Source organism: Narcine bancroftii, chromosome 1 (assembly GCF_036971445.1).
Source record: "Narcine bancroftii isolate sNarBan1 chromosome 1, sNarBan1.hap1, whole genome shotgun sequence".
NCBI classification, from domain to species: domain Eukaryota; kingdom Metazoa; phylum Chordata; class Chondrichthyes; order Torpediniformes; family Narcinidae; genus Narcine; species Narcine bancroftii.
Window position 1 is genome coordinate 400304932 of NC_091469.1, and position 23752 is coordinate 400328683.

Below are 23752 nucleotides of genomic sequence, written 5' to 3' on the forward strand. Positions count from 1 at the left end.
TCCCAATGAGTGTTGTCTAAAATTACAACACTAACTCGCTCCATTTTACGGGTCATAACCAAGTTCACAAATACACACATAATCCCACAATAATCAGGAATCTCCACTCTCCCACTCCCTTGGCATACTCCAAATACAAGATTTAATTATTTTATTAATTCAAATGTAATCAACTAACTAATTAATTAATTAGTTAACCACAAATAAAATAGCTTCCCAGAAACCAAAAGAAATATGATTATTTCTTCCATCTTACTTATAAAATTACATTTTTTTTAAAAACTTAATTGCATCAAAGACACGGCATTTTCTTGAGAATGCACTTCAGGAAGACTCCGAGCAAATTCTTCCACTTACAGAAAGTTAACAAAGAATTTGTTCTATTCACTCGGAATAAAAATATTCAAAATCGCAGGGTAACAAAAGCCAAATTTGTATTCTTTATGAAAAAGAACTTTCTTAGTTGAATTGAATTATTTTCTATTCTTCAACAAAATTCTATCCCCTTCCCATAACAATGGGCATTGACGCTCCCTCGCTCCTTTGATCGCAAGACTTAATTTTATTAATATAGAGCACGGCCCTTGATTGGGGAGAGGATTTGGTCTCAGAGCTCTATGAGCTCTCTCAATTTCAATTACATTTTCAAAATTCTGCTTATCCACTTTCACCAACTTTTTCATTTTATTCACAGCATCTACACTTTATTGGTTTCTTTTTTCATTTCAGCCTTTAAACCATTCAATCCTTCTTTCATTTCCCCTTTCATTACTTTAAACTGTTGCATTATCATTGTGGATAACTTCTACTTTAGTCTCTTCAATTATCTCCTCTTCTTGTAAATATTCTTGTTCTTCATATTCAGCCAACAATCCTCCTCTAGAGCCCAATTCTTCTTCCTCAGGTGCCGAAGCCAATGTCCCCAACTTTTCAGTAAGTAACTGCTTTTCTCCCAGTAATGCTTTGGGTATAGCTGGACTGTGCATGCGTGACTTCTCGCGCATGCACGATTCAACTCTAAGTCACTCTCCATCACCATCTCTCCATTGTAGTGGATGAGAGATGCTGACAGAGGTCCCTTCCAAGGATTCACTAGATCGGGAGGCAGCTCCATGCTTCAACATCAAGGTAGGCCTCACTTCTTTTTTCTTCTTGTCTTCCCTTCGGGCTCCAGAAGTAGATGTTTTTTTTTCTTTTCTCGGAGGCATTGTAGGAGTAAAGGAGAAAGGTTTATGTATGTTTAAAATTTATTATTAAAATTAAAGCAGTTCTTATTTGGCACTTTTTAAAATAATTTCCCAAGAGAGTCAGCAGCCTACATGTTGATCCTACAGCATCACGTGACATCCCCACCCACTTTATTTTCTTGCACTAACAACAACTATGAAGATTTATCTATTTGTCATCTCTTTTTCTGTCTCATAGTGCAGGATCATGATTTAATTTATACCACTATAGTTCATGTATCTTGTGCAACTGTTTAGCTGAAGACAGAATTTCAGTGACAATAACCTCTCATAATCACATCCCCTCTCGAATCTTCACATTCTCCATAGAATTGATAATTAACATTGGTCCTTTCATGGCAGTTAGGGCCAACCAACATTTTACAAAGACTCAACATTGACCCCCTCCTCCTGCTGAAAATCAAACAAAAAATCTTCAGGCATTGCAAATCAAAGAAATAAAAATGGAAAATGCTGTGAACGTCCATGAGGTCAGACAGTAGGATGGAAAGAACAACAGTTAATAGTTCAAGTTTGATGAAGGATTCAGACCCAAACATTAATTCCTCTCCCCACAGATGCTACGTGGCCAAAGCAATTTCAACTTTTATAATTACTCTGCCTTTGTACTCCAGATAGAGTCACAGAATCCCAGGATACCATGAGTTTTACTAATTGCTTTCAACGTGTCCTGCCCTTTTCTTTTTAAAGAAGTATATTTTATTAACATTTTACAATAGACATGTTGAACATTGCAATTATGAAATGTGCTACAAGACCAAAAAGATAAAGTTACAAAAATGATCATAAGTAAAAGTTACAAAAACATGATAACAAAGGGAATAAATTTCAAACTCCTTCCCTGAAACAAGATTGAAGATTAACGTTCATAAATCAAAGTGGCACAATCTTAGATTAGGACAATACAATGCCAGAATTCCACATTAACATTAAATCTTAAGGTTATGGCAGTTGTCCACAGGCTCCATATCATTTAGAATTTAATATTTGAATAATGGATTTCATATCTTATTTTTTTCCAAATTTAAACAAGCCATAATGTCCCTTTGCCATTGTACATGTATACATGGGGCATTATCTTTCCATTTAATTAAAATTGCATGTCTGGCTATCAACGAAAAAAAAGATAAAACGCGACATTGAATTGAAGTTAGTAACACATCATCTTCTCAGAATGTTCCAAAAAGAGCAATAAAAGGATTAGGTTCCAATTTTAAATTGAGAATCGCCGATAATGTTTGAAAAAATTCTTTTCAAAAATTTTCTAAGTGAAGGCATGTCCAGAACATATGAATAAAAGTAGAATGACTTATTTTACATTGAACATATCGGCGCTGGGTATCACTTTGCTGAGCACAAAGGGATGTAGCGTTAATCAGTTTAAAAATAGAAATCCAAACCTCATTGGACCAGCGAAAGCTTCAAATCCTGCTTCCAGGTGTTCTTGATTTTAATTAGCGGGACTAGTCTTAGACCAGTCAATTTATCATAAATAAGACATATTAAGTCTTGATAGGAAGGCTGTAGTCCAAAAAATGTATCAAGGATATTCACCTCAGGAATATCAGGAATGTGAGATTGAACAAAGTGTCTAATTTGTAAATATATAAAAAAAATAGCTATAGGTAAATGAGCTTTACAATCAATTGTTTAAAAGATGCAAAATTAATGTTAATAAGAAGGTCTTTAAAAAATTTAATACCCAGTTTGTGCCAGTCATTGAAGGTAGAGTCTTGAAAAGGTTGGAAAAAGGGATTGAATATAATAGAGGCAGTGAGAGAAAAACTCTGAAATTCAAAATATAGACCTTCTAAATTGTACTCATATTCTCAAACTGTGTTGAATGACCAGATTGTCAGTTAACTTGTAGAAAGAAGATAGAGAAGACCCAAGAATTGTCAAAATGGAAATATTCTTAGTAAAATTTAGTTCCATTTCTATCCATGTGGGGAAGACAACTCGGTTATAAAATTGTCACAAAAGGATCAGGTCACGTATATTGACCACCCAGTGTTAGAATCTGAAATTAGGAAATGCCAAACCACCATTCTTTTTTTAGTTTTTTGAAGATTAACTTTATTTAAGCGGGCATTTTCTTTGCCATATATATGTAAGAAGATAAGAAGATATGTGAGTCAAGTGAATTAAAAAAAAGGTTTAGGAATAAAAAAACTGGTATTGATTGAAAAAGACACAAAAATGTAAGTAAAATCTTCATTTTAATAGAGTTAATATGACCAATCATTGAAATAGATAAAGTTGACCATCTTAGGATAATTTAACTTGTTTAACTAAAGTAGAAAATATTTCCTTAAAAAAGATATCTATAACTCTTCATTATTGTAATACTGAGATATGTAAATTGCTCTCTCACAATCATGAAAGGAAAATTAAAATAACTTGGTATAGGAGCATTTAAAGGTAAATGTTCACTTTTATGCAGATTCAACCTATATCCTTAAAACTGTCTAAATTGAGATAGCAAAGATAGTATGAATGGTAAAGTACTTGGATTAGATATAAAAGGCAAAAGATCATCTACATAAAGGGAAACTTTATATTCAATACGCTTCCTGTAAATCCCTGAAAAAATCTCTGCACTCACGAAAGGCCATTGCTAATGGTTCTAAAACCAAAGGAAAAAAGTATTGGACAAAGTTCGGCCTTGACAAGTACCCTGTTGAAGATTAAAAGATTTTTACAGTTGTAAATTAGTAAGAATTAAAGCAGTAGGACATAAATATAATAATTTAATCCATTTAATAAAACATGCCGCAAAATGAAAATTTTCCAGGATTGCAAATAGAAAACCCCATTCAACCTGATCAAATGCTTTCTCTGCAACTAATGAAAGACACATTCAGGGACAAGAGTGGCAGGTAAACATAAAATTTTCCATAAAAGATGTATATTAATGAAGCCAGTCTGATCTTCAGAAATAATTTAATGATAATATATTCTCCAGTCTGTGGATGAGTACTTTAGTCAAGATCTTCAGATCATCATTTAGTAAAGAAATTGGCCTGTAGGAAGAACACTCAAGTGGATCTTTCCCTTTTTTGCAGTAAGAGAAATACAAGCTTCACTAAAAGATGATGAATGATTACCCTGTTTAAATGAGTCAGTAAACACAAAACTTAATTGGGGCACAAGCAATTTAGAAAAAAAGATTTTAAAAGTTCCACAGGATACCCATCAGGTCCTGGAGATTTACCTGACTGTCATTACTAAATAGAAAAAGTATTTTCTCTTGTGACATAGGCTCCACCAGACTGATACAATTATTCTGAGAAAGTGTAGGAATATTTAAGTGGTCCAAAAAAATCCATAATTAAACTATTATCATTATTATATTCAAAAGTATAGAGTCAAGAATAAAATTCTCTAAAAGGATAATTTATTTTATTTCATTCATCCAAATCTTTGTAATTTGTCTCTTAGCAGTAATTCCTTTTAATTGATTGGCCCAAAGGTTATCAGATTTTTCACCATGAATGCAAAATTGATTTTTACTCCTCAAAAGTTGCTGTTCAATGATAAGTAGAAAGAAGATCAAATTTAGTTTTAAGTTTTTCCATAATTCAGGGTCTTTAACTTGTGCATATTATTGATTGATTTGTTTAATCGGATTAATTAAATCTAATCTTTCTTTATTAGTCTTCTTCTTTATACTAGCAGTATAAGAAATAATTTTCCCTCTATGCTTTCAGTGTCATAAACTATCCAGCAATAAATTATTGAAGAAGAATTTATATTAAAGAAAAAAATAATCTGCTCCTCCATAAATTTCACCAAAAAAAAAATCCTTATCTGAAAGTAGAATTAAAATGCCAATGCCTCTTTGTAGAAAGGGATTCAGGAAAATCCACAGACAGAATGATAGAAGCATGGTCTGATATTCACATGATTTGGTCAATGAAATCAATTGATTATCTATTTAAAAATAATCAGTCTGTGAAAAAAGTGTGATGAAGATTAGATAGAAAAAGAGTATTCTCTTCTATTAGGGTAAAAACAAAATTGCCAAACATCTAGAATACCAAAATTTGTTAAAAAATAATGAATTACAGAAGCAGATTTACTCAAAGTAGCAAATTTAGGGGATGAACGATTTAGGACAAGATCTAACCAACAATGAAATGCTCCATCCAATAGCAATGAGTAAAGACTTAAATCTGGTAGGGAAAAGAAAAAAAACTATCAGAGATTCCTGCATTAATAGCAAAATTTATCATCCTGCCACTTCCAAAGATTTTTATTTTATTATTTCTATTGACTCATCACATGAACAAGAAGTCATCAGTTTGCTGTGTTATGTTGCACCATTTCGTGGTGGCTTGCATCACAGGACTACATGGGAATCTGCAGCACAGTACAGGCCCTTTGGCCCACTGTGCTGTGCAAACCAATTAACCTACTCTAAGAACTGCATAGAACAGGGGTGGCCAAACTTGCTTCATGCAAGAGCCATATATGACCAACTTCAGATGTTTGAGAACCACAAGATATGAAAAATATTACATCCATGTTTTTACTCTTACAAGCACATTTTGTTACAAAAATATTATTATAAATATTTATTCATGTACAGTATGTAGTTTTTAAACTGCTAATTTGTATTTGTTTCAATAATCAAAAAGCACACATACCATATTTACTCACGTCATTGTCCAAATTTATGGACCTATTTTTAGGGCAAAATTTAGGAGGTCGACTATTACAATGCATACTACTGTTGACCATCGCAAGTACCTGTGTCGTTTATGGCATTGGGAGCTCGGTTATGCAGGCGGGTGGCCAGATTGGTGGTAAGTCCTTGTTCAGGACCTGGTGGTGTAGGAGCTTCGGAAGGTTGGCGGATTGCATCACATTGGCACTGCACAAATTTCATTGCCCACAACACAGCCACGCACACCACAATCACTCAATCTCAACCCACATCCACAAAAACTACCATTGTGATCACCGGCTCCTAAGATTTCTGTCTCAGCCAAAGCATTTCCATGAGCCATACATTATATGTGAAAGATCTGCATGTGGCTCATGAGCCATGGTTTGGCCACCCCACAATAGAATTTCCCTCCTGCATAATCCTCCATTTTTCTCAGGATTATTTTGAATTAGCTCCAATCAAGATGATTAAAAAGAGCTTTTTTTTTCTGCATTTGGATTTCCAACTCTCACATAAAATGCTTTGATATTAATAACAAATTGATTTCCAAAATAAAATGTGAATTTGAAAAGTAGATGTTAAAAATGTAGCCTGAGTCAGAGTCAGAGTTCTTCAGCACAACATCTATGCTAACCAAGTCACCCTGAGGGTCCTTTTCAATTTTTTGCCCTCTCTCCTTAAAATCTAGGCCCTCATTTCAAATTCCCCTGGCTTGGTAGAAAATATATAAATAGTTGCATTATCTCTGCCGCTCATGGTTTTCTAAACCTCCATAAGGTTCCTTTTTACCTCCAGTGTTTCAGGGAGAAATGTTCCATCTTACCCAGCCTCTGCATATAATTCAAGTCACCAGTCTTGGTAGCATTCCTATGAATTGTTTTTTCTGCACCATGTTTGGCTTAATTATGCACATCTTATAGCTGGGTGACCAAAAGTGCACATAATAGTCAAAGATCTCACCACATCTTGTATAGTTGTAACATGACATCCATGCTCCTGTTTTCAATCCCCTGACTGATACCTTCATCACCCTGGCCACCTGGATCACATCTTTCATGGAACTATGTGCCATACCCCCAAGTCTCTCTGTTTATAATGCCCTCCAGAGCCTGATCATTCAGCATCTAAATCCTGACCTGGTTGAACCAATCAAAGTGCAACCTCTGACAGTTATTAGAGTTAAGTTCTACTTGCCATTCCTTGTTCCACTTTTTCGGTTCATCTAGCTCTAGATCTCAGATAAACCTTCTTCACTTTCACCAATTTTGGTGTCATTCGCAAATTTTAATAAACCTGCTAACCAGATTGTCATTCAACTCATTAATATAGATGACAAACAATGGTGGGCTCAGCACCAATCCATGTTACACATCACTTGTCACATACCTCCAATCTGAGTAGCAACCCACCTTAACACTGTCTCCTACCACCAAGCAAATTCTGTGTCCAATTAGCCAGCTTACAATGGATCCCATGCATTCAACCCTTAGGGTGCTGATGAACACATCTCTATCCTCATCAATCTTCTTGGTCATCTCCTTAAAAATCTCACTCAAGTTTATGAGAGATGTTCCCCAACCTGTCCTTGCCTTTCTAAATGGATGTAGACCCTGTCTCAAAATACTTTCCAGTAACTCACCCATGATTGATGTTAAGCTTCCTGGTCTGCAGTTGCCTGGCTTGCCCTTACAAGTTTTTTTTTAAATAAAGGCACAACATTTAACCTCCATCCACTCTTCCAGCACCTCACCCATACCTAATATCTCTGCAGAGCTCCTGCATTTTCTTCCCTCGCTTCCCATGAAGTCCTGGAAACACTTGATCATGCTCTGAGGACTTGTACATCTTTAAGCATTTTAAGATCTCCAGCTCCTCTTCTACTGTAATGTGATGTCTCTTCGGGACATCGCTATTTACGAGTTTTTGAGCCACAATGTTGATTAAAAAATGAGCAATACTCATTTCAGACCACATTTCCCACAGCTTCAAACAAAGACTGCCTTTCTTAATATTCAATGGGCCCTATTATTTCCCAAGTTACTCTTTTGCCTTGACTCTTTACTTTTTTTGCAGTCTTCACCTGATCAAGGACATCTAAAGGAGGTGGTATCTTAAGAAAGCAGTTTTTATACTCAAGGACCCCCACCACCCAGGCCATGCCCTCTTCACACTGCTACTATCAGGGAAAAATCTACGAGCCTAAAGCCAATGGCACAAGGACAGTTTCTTCCCCTCTACCATCAGACTCCTGAATCACACACACTACCTCACTTTATCCTATTCTCTTGCACTACTTATCAATTTATTTATTTTGAAATGTGATTCATTGCACTGTAATGCTGTCACAAAACTTCATGTTTATGACAATAAATTCTGATTCTCATATACTTTTAGCATCCCTCTGGATTCTCTGTAGCCTTATCTGCCAGAGCCATATCATATTTGCCTCTTTAATGTACTCCTCTATTTTTCATACTGTTCAAAGAATTTGCTTGGTTTCAACTGTCTATAACTGACAAGTGCTTCTTCCTTTCCTCAACATCCTATATTGAGATATTCCTCTTGATATCTCTTGCCATGCAGAATTCCTTAATCTTGCCAGCCCTGCCCTTCACTCCAATGGGAACACGCTTTCTCTGAATTTTCCCTCTTTTGAAAGCCTCCCATTTGCCAGTTACCACCTGAAAATAACTTCTGGCCAATCATTTTGAAAACTCCTAAATTGCCTTGCTCCAATTTAAGCATTTAACTTGTTAAGCACTTACTTTTCCATAACTTCTTTAAAACTAATGGAGTTATGATCACTGATCCCAAAGCATTCCCCCACTGACACCTCAGTCACTTGCCCAGACACAGTTCCCTAGGGTCCAATGTGACACCCTCTCTCGTCGGGCCAGCTTCACATTGTTTGACAAGATTCTCTCTGATGCATTGAATAAATTCCACCCTTTCCAAGCCCTTTTGACTGCAAGAATCCTATTCAACAAACATTTATTTATATGACCCTGCCATCCTCCAACTATCTATGATGTCCCAACAGATTTGCTCCTAAACCACCTGATCACTATCAGAAAGCCTATAATACAACCCCATCAATCATTGATTTCTTAGCTTCACTCAAAGCTTTTTAGACAGTCCTCCAAAAGTACATTCCCAGTTCCGACTTGATTTTCTCTTTAATCAGAAATGCAATACCTATACCCCCATCTCTATCTCACTTGTACATTCTCTATCTTTGAACTTAAGCTGCCAGTCTTGCCTCTCTCTCAGCCACATTTCGGTTACATCTATTATATCTCACTCCCATGCCATGAGTTCATCCTCTGCCTGTCAGAATTCCCACACATAAGACCATAGTACACAGGAGAAGAATAAGGCCATTTGGACCATCGAGTCTGCTCCACCATTCTAATCATGGCTGATGTATTATTCCTCTCAACCCCATTGCCTTGCCTTTTCGCCATAATCTTAGACACCCTTAAAATCAAGAACTTATTAGCCTCCATTTAAAATGTCCAAATCTGTCCTCCACGGCTCTTAGGCAATGAATTCCATAGATTCTCCACCCTCTGGCTGAAGAAATTTCTTTTCATCTCTGTTCTATTCTGAGGCTATACTCTCTTGCCCTAGACTCTTCCACTATTGGAGGCACACATTTGACATGTTCCTAATGCTAAACCTTGCTCACCTACTACATAGATGCTTTATGTTCCTTCCACTCACCCTCCACAAACCTCCCCCAACCCCTCTGGCATCTATGTGCCTACCAGACTATTTAAAATCCCAACCAATCTTCTCAGCTAGATATTGACACCTCTCCAGTTCAGGTACAACTTGACCCTCTTATGCAAATCAAAAAGCCTTCCCTGGAAGGGAGCTCAGTGGTCCAAGAATCTGAATCATGCACCCGTCTCTTAGCCATGCATTAAACTATGCTATATTTTTATTCATTGTCTCGCAAGCATGTGGCACAATATCCCAAGATTGCAACCTTGAGAACCCCTCTCTTAGTTGGCCTCCTCTCTCTTCCTGCTTATACCATATACAAATATGGACTACAACCTCATTCTCCTTTTTCAAAATATCTTGAGCCCACTCCAAGACATCTAATAATCCTGGCATAAGCTTTTGCTGTAAAGCAACAATTGATTTTGAAAAAAATCATTAACATTGGAAGAGATGTCAGAGACAGTATGAAATCCACTTGTTCTTCACTTACAACCTCCAGCTCAATTTCAGCTGACATTCATAGTCATCACACTAACTTTGTTACATCTCTGCAAGTCCAATTAAATTCTGGGTCTGCCCACTTTGGCCATCCTACAAAATGGCACAGCAAAAAAAGCAGTAATCACGTATCGCATTGCAAATGCTTCCAGTTCACCCTGAAGACTTTTGACTTCTTTGTGCTGTTTTTAAATGGCTTTAATAATCTGAGATAGCTGAAATAGGTTTAAGAAAAAAATATATTTTAAAAATTTAAAAAATATTTTAAATTATATTAGTTGTGGAAACACAAGGACTTCAAGCAATGTTTGGCAAGAGGACATAAGATGATGCACCAACGCCTGACTTCCAGCATCATTTGCACTTGAGTCAGTGAAGGGCCTAATGGCCTGTTTCCGTGCTGTAATTGTTATGTTATGTTATGTTATATTGGGCTATGAACAAGACAAACCAAATGGCTCTTTTCTTATTGCAGTTGAAAGTAGGTTGGCTTCAGCTCAGTAACTGATTCTATAAAAACACACTTTTATGTTGACAAAAATTGAAATTTGCCAGTATTTTAAGTGTGCTCAATATTTTCTAGCATATTTATTGATCAATATTTTGCTTCATAAATTGCTCAACAGGTCAATCAATACACTTAAATTAGAGAGTAATTTATCTTTGGGAACATCTACATGTGATTTCCATCATGTTCCATTGCCTGCAAATGTCATTTTTTTGGGGTAATATTTTTATTTATTATTTTAATATATTTAGCCATCAGCAATCAAACCAAATGTAAAACATCAAGGAAACTCCTCCATCCACCCCTTCCCCTTGATACAAGTCCTATTCAACAGAGAAAGAATTAAGAAAAAAAATCATCCCATTGTCAGTGCATCCAATAAAACGTATAGAGACACGCTAATAGCACATTGTTAAAATCTTTACAGAGGTCTACTGGCTATCCAGTAGCAATCGTAACTATATATGAGTCCCAGTGAGGTACCTATATGCTTTAAATTATGCTGCCAGATTTTTAGGAAGGTGTTATATCCCTTTCTGAGATTGGAAGCAAAATTTCAAATGGGATGCAACTACTGATCTCTGAAGACCATCTATCCATGAGTGTTGCCATTTTTGAAATCTATGAACACAAAATAATTTAGCTTTTAATTTTATCTTCAAATATTGACACAATTTTTAAGAGCCAATGCATTTTTGGGAATTCGATTGCAAGTTAAAATATAACCTATGATAGAAATGGATTACATTCAAATTATTAACTCTTAAACTGGTCTATTGCATGCACATTATTTCAGACTTCAGTACTAGTATGCAAAAGTGAATCAGGTTGTCAAATTAAACCAAGTTCTTAATACCAGAGCAGAACAAATCCAAGTACCAATAACTCAACCTTAAGCATAACACAACATTTCATTGTATTACTTATGTGGAGAAAGGAAGAGGATTTTGATTTATGTGCATGCCAAGCCCATTTACTAAATAGATCCTGGAACAAAAGCATTTGCTGAACAAAATCATAAAATGATGCTTCAAAAATATTTCATCTTTAAACAGTTTTCCCCTTATTTGTTCCATGAATGGAAATTAAAGAATTGATTTGTGCACATGTCTATGCATTCTCACACTTTAAATGTCCAATGGAATAACAACATGATGCACCCAATAGAAAGTACATCAATTCACATCAAAAGTGTTTTTTTATATGAGACTACAGTGTGAAATTTGAAATGTAGTCTGAGACTAAATCAACTCAGATTATGCATAGTTAATTCACTTAGTTCCCAAACAAAATTCTTGAGATTTTGAAGTCACTGGCCAGTAATTGTTTTACAATCAGAATGCAGCAGATGGAACTGAAAATGGGAACAAAATAACAATGCGACAGAAAATTATTAAAGGCAAGGTACGTTGGGGTCATATGTTCATCAGTAACACCACTGAATGAACTCCAATTTGTTCACAGTGAATTGTCATAAACTAAAGTTATCAAAAGACAGCTGTTTCATTCTGAGACATTTTCGGCATTTTGACGGCACATCTGCTGTCTGAAAAATGGCGACCCAGAATGAGGGGGTCATTTCTGTGCCAGCATTTTTCTACCAGCAGTGACCTAGTCACAGCTCTGGAACACCATGCTGTCTGAAAGTTGCTTACTTCATTCTGGGACCAGTTTGGGTATGGAAGATAATGTTGCAATGACGTGCAATGTCTGTGACTTTTCAGCAGGAAATGTAATCTACTGAGGCAAAATTGGGGATTCAGAATCTAACTGTTATTAAAAGTATGAAATTTGCTTCCGCTCTAGTGATGGTAAAGATATTCGCAACTAGTAGCTTCAAGCTATACAGTCATGATTCTGGTAGATGGATATGTCAGATGCGTATGTTTTACATCACAGTCGACACAGATGCTGTGGAATCACACCACCCGCCTCTTTTGGTCCAGAAATGCCAGTCTTCTGTGTGAAATAACACCCTGTCCTGGCATTTTACTGACTTTGCTCCATTCTGTGTGAACAACTGGGTCAAGCTTGAGGCCTGGATACTACCGAGTCCACCTTATGGTAATATCACAGCATTTCTGTGTGAAAATGTCTAAAGATGTCAGAATTTTACAATGGATCCACTACACAATGGAACAGCATCTAAATAAAAAATCATGTCCAGGCATAAGCAAATTAATTCACATTTCAAGTAACTGGACAATAGATCAATAATAGTAATTCCATAAAATTAACTGCATATGTGATGACTGCTATGAAGTGTACACATGAAATGTTTGCAACTCTGAAATAATCTTACTACTGGTTATTCTTTTGTTTTTGCCTTCATTTCGAGTGTGCATCTGGGGGTGGGGTGGGGTGATGATCACAGTGGGTGGGTTGTGCTTTTGAAGGAGGAAATTAGGTCATTGAGGTCATTCAATTGAGACCTGCTTTTGTGATTGCAGACAGTATTCATGCTTCAGGTCATTAATGCCTAACTACATCTAATTAAGGATCATGATGTCAATAGGTTTATTGCAAATTTATTGCAAATTTTATTTCTTGAATCAAATATCCTTTCACTTATTCTAATGAAAACTACCAATAGAAAATGAAAATGTCCAACTCATCAGGTCGAAATATGTCATTAATTATTCTACAGGGATGATCGAATTGCTCTGGGCCAAGCTTATCTGAGCAGATTACTGAACATTTTAATACAGCTTCATGCCTGTCCAGTCTTTTGTTCAGACTACATTTAGACCTCAAAGTCAATGTCCGAGAACATTCAAAAGGAAAACAAAATATACTTAAAGGCACAAATAAACAGTCCATGACCTGAAAGCCTTTCAGTTATTGATAATCACACAAAGGTTTCCAATCCCAGCCAACTAGTGTTCTTATAGCACCACCAAGTGAGTAATAGCTGAAGTTACATACTGGTTTGAGCTCTGTCACATCCCATTGTAGATATTCAGCAACGTGCATCATTTGACTGATGATCTGGTCAAGTTCCTGCAGAGGAAAAAACATATTATATTTTCTTCCATGCAATACAATTTCAAGCATCATTTCTATCTAATGCTAAAGTCCAAAGTCCCTCAAACAAAATGTGCATTACTGCAGTGATTCAGTCTTGTGTTTCTTCAATGTGCCATGATAATAAGTAATTCAATCTGGTAAAAAAAATAACAGTAGTCCAAGCTATGCATTGCCATCAACTTCAGACTGCTCTATAAATAAAAATTAATACCTGGATCAGGCCACTTCTTTCATATTCACAACACAATGCCAAGTATAAAATGTAGTCTATGGTTTAAAATAATTGGAAGCAAAATATCATCCTACTGACAATTTTCTAATGCTTTCCTGAACTTTCACTCCACTCTCACACAACATATTTAACCATAGGCCCAATGTTGCTTGTATCGGGGGGAGGGGGAGAGGGAAGCAAAGTTCCAAAATGTCAGTCCAAACACTGGAAGATGAGGAAATGCACCTGCTTGGCACTGATATGTGCACAGCAACAGCTGGGATAGATGGCATTAATGAAATCTGACCTTTCATTAGATTGCCTGTGTGTGGAAAAGATGCACATGGGGGCTAGTCTTCAAAACAATTGGCAACATGTAAGTTGTTTGGCAAGTCACTAAACTAGAGAGGGCTGAGATTTGGCAATGAATGTTGATATGGCTTGATCTTTTGAGAGTTCACGAGATGAGAATTAACCCAGTGACCTTGATCAAAACTACCGACAAACCAACACTGACCCTCATGCTCTCCAATGAGCAATCCATGTAGGGTCTAGATTGAATATTAAACAATCACCCTTAAAATGCCATCAAACACAAAATATTGTCGGCAATTTTCGTAAACAGCGTTATACAAGGGAGAGCTAAACAATGTGAGTGTGGAAGAGGCAGCTCAACAATTATTCTAATAAATGTTCTGATTTAAGTTTCCCTTTTGACACATTAACTGTTTCATTCCCCACAGATGTTGCCTGACCTGGTATGTTTTCAGTATTCTCTGTTTTATTTCAGATTACCATGATTTGTATTTTTATTCTTGTCCCTAGAATATGTAACATGTTTTCTTTGCAACAGTGACTGAGATCTTTTATAGAAAATGGTCAGTGGGAGGATGATACTATTTCCAAGAGTAATTCTGACTATTTCCAAATTCAAGTTTATTTGTCATCCGATTGTGCCAGTACCACTCAATGAAACAGCATTCTCCGGTTGACAGTGCAGAACAGTGCAAAACGTGTACAGATATAACATCCAAACAAACAATACATATATACATGACATATTTACATATATTAATCTTTCTTTTCTTTGGCTTGGCTTCGCGGACGAAGATTTATGGAGGGGGTAAAAAAGTCCACGTCAGCTGCAGGCTCGTTTGTGGCTGACCAGTCCGATGCGGGACAGGCAGACACGATTGCAGCGGTTGCAAGGGAAAATTGGTTGGTTGGGGTTGGGTGTTGGGTTTTTCCTCCTTTGCCTTTTGTCAGTGAGGTGGGCTCTGCGGTCTTCTTCAAAGGAGGCTGCTGCCCACCAAACTGTGAGGCGCCAAGATGCACGGTTTGAGGCGTTATCAGCCCACTGGCGGTGGTCAATGTGGCAGGCACCAAGAGATTTCTTTAGGCAGTCCTTGTACCTTTTCTTTGGTGCACCTCTGTCACGGTGGCCAGTGGAGAGCTCGCCATATAATACGATCTTGGGAAGGCGATGGTCCTCCATTCTGGAGACGTGACCCATCCAGCGCAGCTGGATCTTCAGCAGCGTGGACTCGATGCTGTCGACCTCTGCCATCTCGAGTACCTCGACGTTAGGGGTGTGAGCGCTCCAATGGATGTTGAGGATGGAGCGGAGACAACGCTGGTGGAAGCGTTCTAGGAGCCGTAGGTGGTGCCGGTAGAGGACCCATGATTCGGAGCCGAACAGGAGTGTGGGTATGACAACGGCTCTGTATACGCTTATCTTTGTGAGGTTTTTCAGTTGGTTGTTTTTCCAGACTCTTTTGTGTAGTCTTCCAAAGGCGCTATTTGCCTTGGCGAGTCTGTTGTCTATCTCATTGTCGATCCTTGCATCTGATGAAATGGTGCAGCCGAGATAGGTAAACTGGTTGACCGTTTTGAGTTTTGTGTGCCCGATGGAGATGTGGGGGGGCTGGTAGTCATGGTGGGGAGCTGGCTGATGGAGGACCTCAGTTTTCTTCAGGCTGACTTCCAGGCCAAACATTTTGGCAGTTTCCGCAAAGCAGGACGTCAAGCGCTGAAGAGCTGGCTCTGAATGGGCAACTAAAGCGGCATCATCTGCAAAGAGTAGTTCACGGACAAGTTTCTCTTGTGTCTTGGTGTGAGCTTGCAGGCGCCTCAGATTGAAGAGACTGCCATCCGTGCGGTACCGGATGTAAACAGCGTCTTCATTGTTGGGGCCTTTCATGGCTTGGTTCAGCATCATGCTGAAGAAGATTGAAAAGAGGGTTGGTGCATATATTAATATAAATATTCATAATAAATAGTAGAATCAGGGGAGTTGTTTTATCAGTCATTCAGCAGTCTAACTACTCAAGGGAAGAAGCTGTTCATCAACCTGGTGGTTCTGGCTCTAATACTTCTGCATCCTTTTCCTGAAAGGATTAGCTGGAAGATGCTACATGCAGGGTAGACGTGGTCCTCCTTGACACTGCAAGCTCACTTTAAACAACAATCCCAATATATCCAATCGATGAGAGAAGTGTGATCCCAGTGATCCATTCTGTCACTTTCAATGTCCTGTGGATTCACCTCTGATCCAATGCTCTAACAGCTACCATGCTACATTATGATGCAGCCAGCCAGAATGCCCTTGATAGAGCTCCTGTAGAAAGTTGATACAATGGTGGTGAGTAGGCCTTGCCTAAAGAATTTCAGTCATTGTTGTGCCTTCCTGACAAGTGAAATGGATAGGTCACTTCTTAAGTGGACTCCAAGGAACTTGGTGCTCTCCACTCTTTCCACTACTGAGCTGTTAATGTGCAGTGTAGGGTGATTGTCCCTGGTCCTCCTGAGGGCCATAATCCTCTCCTTTGTCTTGTACATGTTGAGACAGGCTGTTATTCTCACACCACATCATGAGATTTTCTACCTCTTTGCTGTATTGCGACTCATCTTCATTGCTGATGAGGCCAATTACTGTCATGTCATCTTGATGACTCTTTTGCTGGATCTGACAATGCATTGTGGGTCAACAAGAGTAGACTGAGCTCATAGCTCTGAGGTGCACCAGTGCTTAGTGTGATGGTGCTCAACATTCTGTTACCAACTTGGACAGACTACCATTAGGAACTCTAGAATCCAGTTGCAGAGAGGGATGTCGAGTCCCATTGATTGTAGTCAGTTCTATTGATGTTGCTTTCCTTTTAAGCAAACAAAAGTGACAATTATTTTTGAACTTTGCATCTTGTCAATTCAATGAAATTGTTGCTGGGTTATCCAAAAGTGCTCCCTATCCCATCAATGAAGTGGTGGTATGAGCCTCATTCATCTCACAATGCATGTTTCACATTTGCACTCAGGTGCAAAGCTGTTAAAAATAAGCTTGTTCCCAAAGTTCATCAATTCAGATTAAACATTGAGCAGTTGAGTAAGAAAAGAGTCACTGTTGTGTGGTAACAAAAATATAATGTTGCTGTCTTTAACTGAAGATTTATAGTGGGTGTCTCTTTCTAATGATGTGCACCCATGGCCTTGTGCAGAGGACGAACAGTAACAACCAAAATTCACCTTTGGAAAACCTGCCTTTAAACTTCATTTAAACATGACACAAAATTTAATGATCTTGCAATGAAGGATTCTCTGGCAAAGAGAGAACTTAGCACGATATAATGATACATGTTGCTTAAGAATGAGAGTCCTTGGGCTGAAACCAGCAACTTGAAGTTTAAAGGCATCGAGGCAGGTCTGGATAAAAGGTACTGGGTAAACAATACAAAAGTAAGATGGTGTACATTTTTAAAAAAATGTAATTAAAGAATTAATAATTAAGAAATTAAGGCTATGAATATTCCAAGAATGATCCATCTCTGATGAAGAAAGTTAAGAATGGAGAATAAAATTGGGGAATTAATGACTAGAAAAAAAGATTCTGCAATATTTCTTTTTTTTTTATTTTGACTCATTTTAATTCAATTAATTATACTTTTTGTGGATTTGTTTTCACAAAGTATCTGTCAGCTGCACCAAGTAAGATTTTTGATGTAAATGCAAATTGTACAATGTATACAACAAAAAAACTCATCACAATTAATATTTAATAACTGTGTTCAACATCAAAGATGCCAAAAGCAGTTTAATAATAGCATAATGTTGGGGAGGAAAGAGAGAAAGGGAGAAGATTGGCTTGGCAAACCAATAAGATTTAAGGTTGACATATCTGTCAAATCTGAATGCCTGAAGCACAAGGATTTTTAAAGAGGTTGAAAAGGTCGTGGATCCAATGGTCACAATCCTACAGAGATCCTTAAGCTTTGGAACATTCCAAGTGGATTGAAGATTCAGAAATATTCTCATGAGGATAGAAACAGAAGGCAAGAAAATATTAGTGACGGGAGCAGGCCTTTTAGAAAATCTTAATATATGGCCAGTCAGTATGTTTTGAAGGAATTTTTTTTTTTAAAGGATAAAATGACAGAATAGATGAAAGGGAACTGAAAATATAGTGTTAACAAAGAAATGCTGGAGGAATTCAGCAGGGCAGACAGCACTCATGGGTAGAAATGGTCAGTCAACATTTCAGATGTGAACCCTTTATTAAGAAATGGGTCCAAATTCAAAATATTGACTGACCTATGGATGCTGTCAGACCTGCAGAGTTCCTTCAGCAATTGTTTGGCTGCTCAAATTTCCAGTATCTGCAGCTAATATGTTTCTCAAAAGTAGATATAGAGTTTTGGTTTCCATAGTCGTTTAATGGAACGTCATTAAAGGTGACTGCACAAAGTTACAGCTCGTGGAATATTAGGGTAATTTATTGATAAGGGTGCGACCACAGAAAGCCATGAGTTCAGATTAATGAGTCATTTACCAGTTTGCAAGCTGTGACTCATGGGATGTCATCAAGATCAGTTCTGAGCAATATTTGTAATTTAGATGAAGAGACCAAGATTTTGCAAACTAATTTGTTGATGAGGCAAAGAGAGGTGGAATAGAAAGTTGCAAAGTGGCCTCTTGTCTGCAAAGACATATTGATACATTTAGCAGGTGAGCAAAATTTTGGAACATCAAGCATAATGCAGGGAAGATTCAGTTATCCACTGAGGTAGTTGGAATAGAAGAGCCATTTATTGTTTAGAAAGACAGACTACAAAATGATTCAGGGCAAAGAGATCTGTCTATCCTCGTATGTGAGCAACAGAAACGTGTGTGTGGATATGGTGAGCAATTGGAAAGGCAAAGAGAATATTGGGCCTTAATGCAAAGGAGATGGAGTAGCAATGTAGGAAAGTTTTACTGCAAGTGCACAAGGTGTTGATGATATGGACTATGTGAAGGTTTCAACCTGATTTATAAATCAGGAGAAACTTGCATTGGACATAGTTCAAAGAAGATCAATCACTATGTAATTTCCAGGGAGAAGGGGTCATCCATTGCACTATTGTACAAATTGGACTTCCACTTCAGGCCTTAGATGAATGACAGGTTATCTTATAGAAACATACAAGATTTTAAGGTGGCTTTTAAGGGTTGAGGAAACATTTTTTTTCTTGAAGGGGCATAGTGTTAGAATAATGGATTGCTCATTTAAGAAGGAGATGCTAAGGAATCCCTTGTATCTCTACATTTCTTTAACCTTGCCAGCAAGGATGATCATTAATCTATTCATTGTCAATATGGCAGATGATCAAGGATCAAGTTTATGGCAAACACAGGTAGAAAGATGAAACTGAGGACAAAATCAGATCAGCTGTAATTTCAAGGAGTTGCACTGTCTGCTCCTTCATCTATTTCTCATGTACTTTATTCTAAGAGCTATTCTGCAGTTTGCTTTACTGCACGAGATTTAATAACCTCAATTCTTACATTTCTCCCTTTCCTATTTGGATGATTCATCTAATCCCCAACATGGCCACTCATCTTTGATTGAGCCAATCTTTACATAGAACACAGATAAGGGAGTCTGCAAAGCAGCACTGATGAAATATATATGTAATGTTGAGGGCAAGTGGTAGTTACCTTGCACAAGTCAAGAGCAGGCTTTTGAATACACTGGAGAGATACAAATTGGTCAATTGATGGTAAATAGAAGTGCCTTGAAATAACAAGCTTCCCAATAAATAAGAAAAAGTGACATCTTTGGAGTGACACCGAATAAAACAATACATAGATGTATGTGTACAATGGGACATGCTTTTACGCAGAGGTTATTGACCAGAAGGAGATTAAACACAAGTTATGTTATGTCTTTAGTGATGTGCCTAATAAACATAGGAAAAGAATATGATAGATGCTATGATAAAGACTCTGATAATCTATTAACAATGAAACAAGTTCAATATTCAAAAATACTGATATAATGACTACACAAAACAAACAGGTAAATTGGGAATATTTGTTGAAGTATCTGGGAAACAAACAATGTTAACTATGCGATGATTGCTTTTAAAAGATTCTGCAATTAATACATCATAAAGCTCTTTGGCATTTAATGTTGATGAAAAAAATAAAAAGAGCCGTGGATTTTAAGTTTTTGAATATTTGTTAGGTATTGCTGTGAAATCTCGATATTGTCTAATGTGTAACACCACAACAGCAAATATGATTTATCAAGTTAACGTATTTCAATATTGCCTACTGGGAGAATTTGCTACACTTTGTTAAACACAGTGGGAAAGGTGCAGGATACTTTTTTTTTTAGACACCTTACCCAAAAATCACAATTCTCACCTTAAAGGTAGACCTTTACTCCCTGATGTTAGGTTAAGAATTCCCCAGAAATCTTCCTCCAAAAAATAAGATTGCACATAAATGCAAAATGATATTTTGTATTTATTTGATCATGCCAGGTAGATAAAATTGACAATGCCAGAATTTATTGTTCATCCACTATTACCCATGAACTACAGAGGCTGTAAAAAAAAATCAACCAGTAAATAATGAGTCAAATAGAGGCCAAACTGTTCAAAGACAGCATATTTTTCCCCCTGGAGAATGTTAATGGATTTTTGATAATACATAACTTTATTGCTATAATTCCTAATGCTGTCTTTTAAAAAAATACCAGAATCTGTTTCATCACTTGCATTTAATTTCCCAGCAGCCATCAGGACTCAAACTCATGACTGTGAATCAAGGTCAAGGCCTCTGGATGCAATGCAGCTTAAATATATAATGGCTCAAGTATTTGAATTCACGAGCACTTTATTCAAATTATTTATCTGAAATCTGAAAACAAGAGCTTCTTTAATATCTTTACCAATGCTTTTCTCTTAATTATTTTAGATTGGAAGAGTGATAGCAATTTTTAGCCAAATTATTTATGCCAAAAAGCAATGTTGAAACAGAACTTGAGATGGAGGATCGGATGGATTCCCTGCATGGCATGATTACTGTATGAAGAGAAATTGGGATGATTGGGACTATAGTTACAAGAGTCCAGAACCACGAAAGGGGCACTCTGAGGAGCTTCTAAAATTCTGATGGATCTGGGCAGACAAAATAAATGATGTTCCTGATAATAGGGAAGCTCAGACGAGGGGTGTGGTCACAGCCAATGGAAAACGGCAAAGTATTTGGGACTGAGAGGAAGAGAAAATATTATTTCAAAGAATAAAAACAACCGTGGAACTCTATTCCACAGAAGGCAGTTAAGACAGAATACATTTATTTAAGGAGGAGTTATGAAGAAGCACTCATAACTGAAGAGATGAAAGAATAAGGGGAGAAAGCAAGAACAAGATGGTGAATTTGGATTATCAGTTACAATTGTATAAAATGGAGGAACAGACCAGAAAGGCTATCCAATGTATTGCATAGAAACATTGTTTAGAGGTGAATTCTGAAAATAATTAGTTTAACTTTGATATTTACTATTTTGTTCACTGTTCCTGAGAAGTAATTTGTGGCAATCAATTAAGTATGTTGTTAAAAAAAACTTGTAAATAATTGGATTTAACATGAATAAAGATTTTGTTCAATTTTGTTTTGTAAGTTGTGAGATCTTCCAGAGGTCAGTCTCCCTGAATGAAAAGAAAATCATGTGGATGTCCGATATCACCAACCAAACAATGCCTATTAACATTTGACAATTGGGCAATGGTTATTCAAATTTCCATTTATTTTCATGCACACAAAATACACACAAAATATATATTTTTTTCCTTTTACAGCCAGTAACAGTGGCCAGGATTATTGATTCAGAGACAAATTCAAAATCTACCACAGATGCTGAAATAAATAAATCAATTTGTCCTAAAAAAAATCATTCATGGTGATCATCATATGAGCAGATTATCAACACAATGCATCTGAATCACTTTGGGGAATTACATCCAGCCAACTTGTGACAATCATTTGCGGCTAAGCCATGACTGCCCCTGAAATGAACTAACATTCCTAACCGTTCAGTAAATAGTCTCAGATGGGTAACAGATGCTGGCCTTGCTAGCAACCTTCAAATTCTGTGAATTAATGAACTTGTTTCCTCAATCTTTAGTAATGCCTTCTCACTACATGAATGCCAAACACTGATCCATGCAATGGTCTATTAAAGCCAACCAGTAACTGGTTGCACTGTTGATCATAGGGCTGACAGGTTTATCACTCCAGCTGAAAAACAGAGATTCAAATCCACAGGTGAAAGCACCATTGACTACAGCTTCAATACAGCAAAGCATAAATCATGATGAGACAGACATTTCTTTCAGAAAAGGAACTTTTGTCTACCCTGAAATTGAAGCAGATAAGTAACCTTCAAAGGTGTATCAATAGTAAATCATAATGAATAATACTTTTAGCGATCACCAGGTCTCTAGAGATCTTACCGAGCTATCTAGCGACCCATTTCCATCAGTGTCATAAAGACGGAACATGACTAAAAGAAGGGAAAATAAAAAGAAGTCATTCATCTTTGAAAAGCAACCCTAACATATCAACAAAGTTTTACCTAAAAGGGAGCATGGAGGGGTTATCCCCAATCAAGATATCCCAATTTCACATTATTTCTGCCTTTCTCAGAAGATTATTTCTTGGGTTGTATTAAGAGGCATGAATCACAGCAAGGTTGATGCATTTTAAGATACTCTTATGGCATTTTCCACACAGGGATGACAGAAAATGACTTCATTGTCAAAATCAACCAGGATTTCAAATCTGATGACTGTCTGTTTTGGTTTGATTGAACATTACAAATATGGGTGTTCACAGCTGCTCTTTCCTTCAGAAACTAAAACTAAACTAGACACTGGCTTTTTCAGTTATAAGGGGAAATCAATAATTATAGATGCAAAGAAGATGCTTCTAACCTGGGAAAGTCAAAAACAAAGGCTCTTTTTAAGCCTGATAGAGAAATCTGGAGGGACTGTCTTCCTTTGAAGGAAGAAACTGTGGAACCCATAACAATGAGGTTGTGGCAGACAGCAAAGGGGCATGTGATAGTACAAATTCTATCACCAATGTGTATATGTATAAATGTACAGATGGTAATGTAGGATGACTGTGATTGGCTGAGAGTGTAGCCACACCTACTGGCAGGTCTTAAAGGATTGCTCCTAGCCAGACCAGGTCATTCTGGACTGGTCAACCCACTTGTGATATGCTCCAGTCTTTTAGTTAATAAAAGCCTTGGTTTGGATCAACAAGTCTTTGGTTCTTTCGACGCGCACTACAGGGCATAAAAAGCAAAAGGGGTAATTAATCTAGAGGAAAAGGAATATATACAATATAACAGTTGAGATGAAGTAACTGGAGCTGAAGGAGTCTCACATGGTGCATTAACAGCAGCATTTGCTAAAGAAAACTTGTTTGTGTGATGCAATTCCAGGAATGATGAATCCTCATATGAAAAAAAAATAAACGATGGGGAACAAAATGAGCTCATGTGCAATTTTACCTTCTGGCAATGGGGT

General features: G+C 37.1%; 1 long non-coding RNA gene across 1 annotated transcript in view; it reads right to left on the bottom strand.

The window, feature by feature from the left end:
- Positions 1 to 22719, bottom strand: part of LOC138751468 (uncharacterized) — a 33260-nt gene extending 10541 nt beyond the window's left edge. Inside the window, exons 1-2 of the long non-coding RNA XR_011349964.1 lie at positions 22670 to 22719; positions 13580 to 13654 (exon numbers count right to left, since the gene is read on the bottom strand). This is a non-coding gene — a long non-coding RNA (uncharacterized lncRNA). The remainder of the gene's footprint in view (positions 1 to 13579; positions 13655 to 22669) is intronic.
- Between the last annotated feature and the right edge of the window lie 1033 nt (positions 22720 to 23752).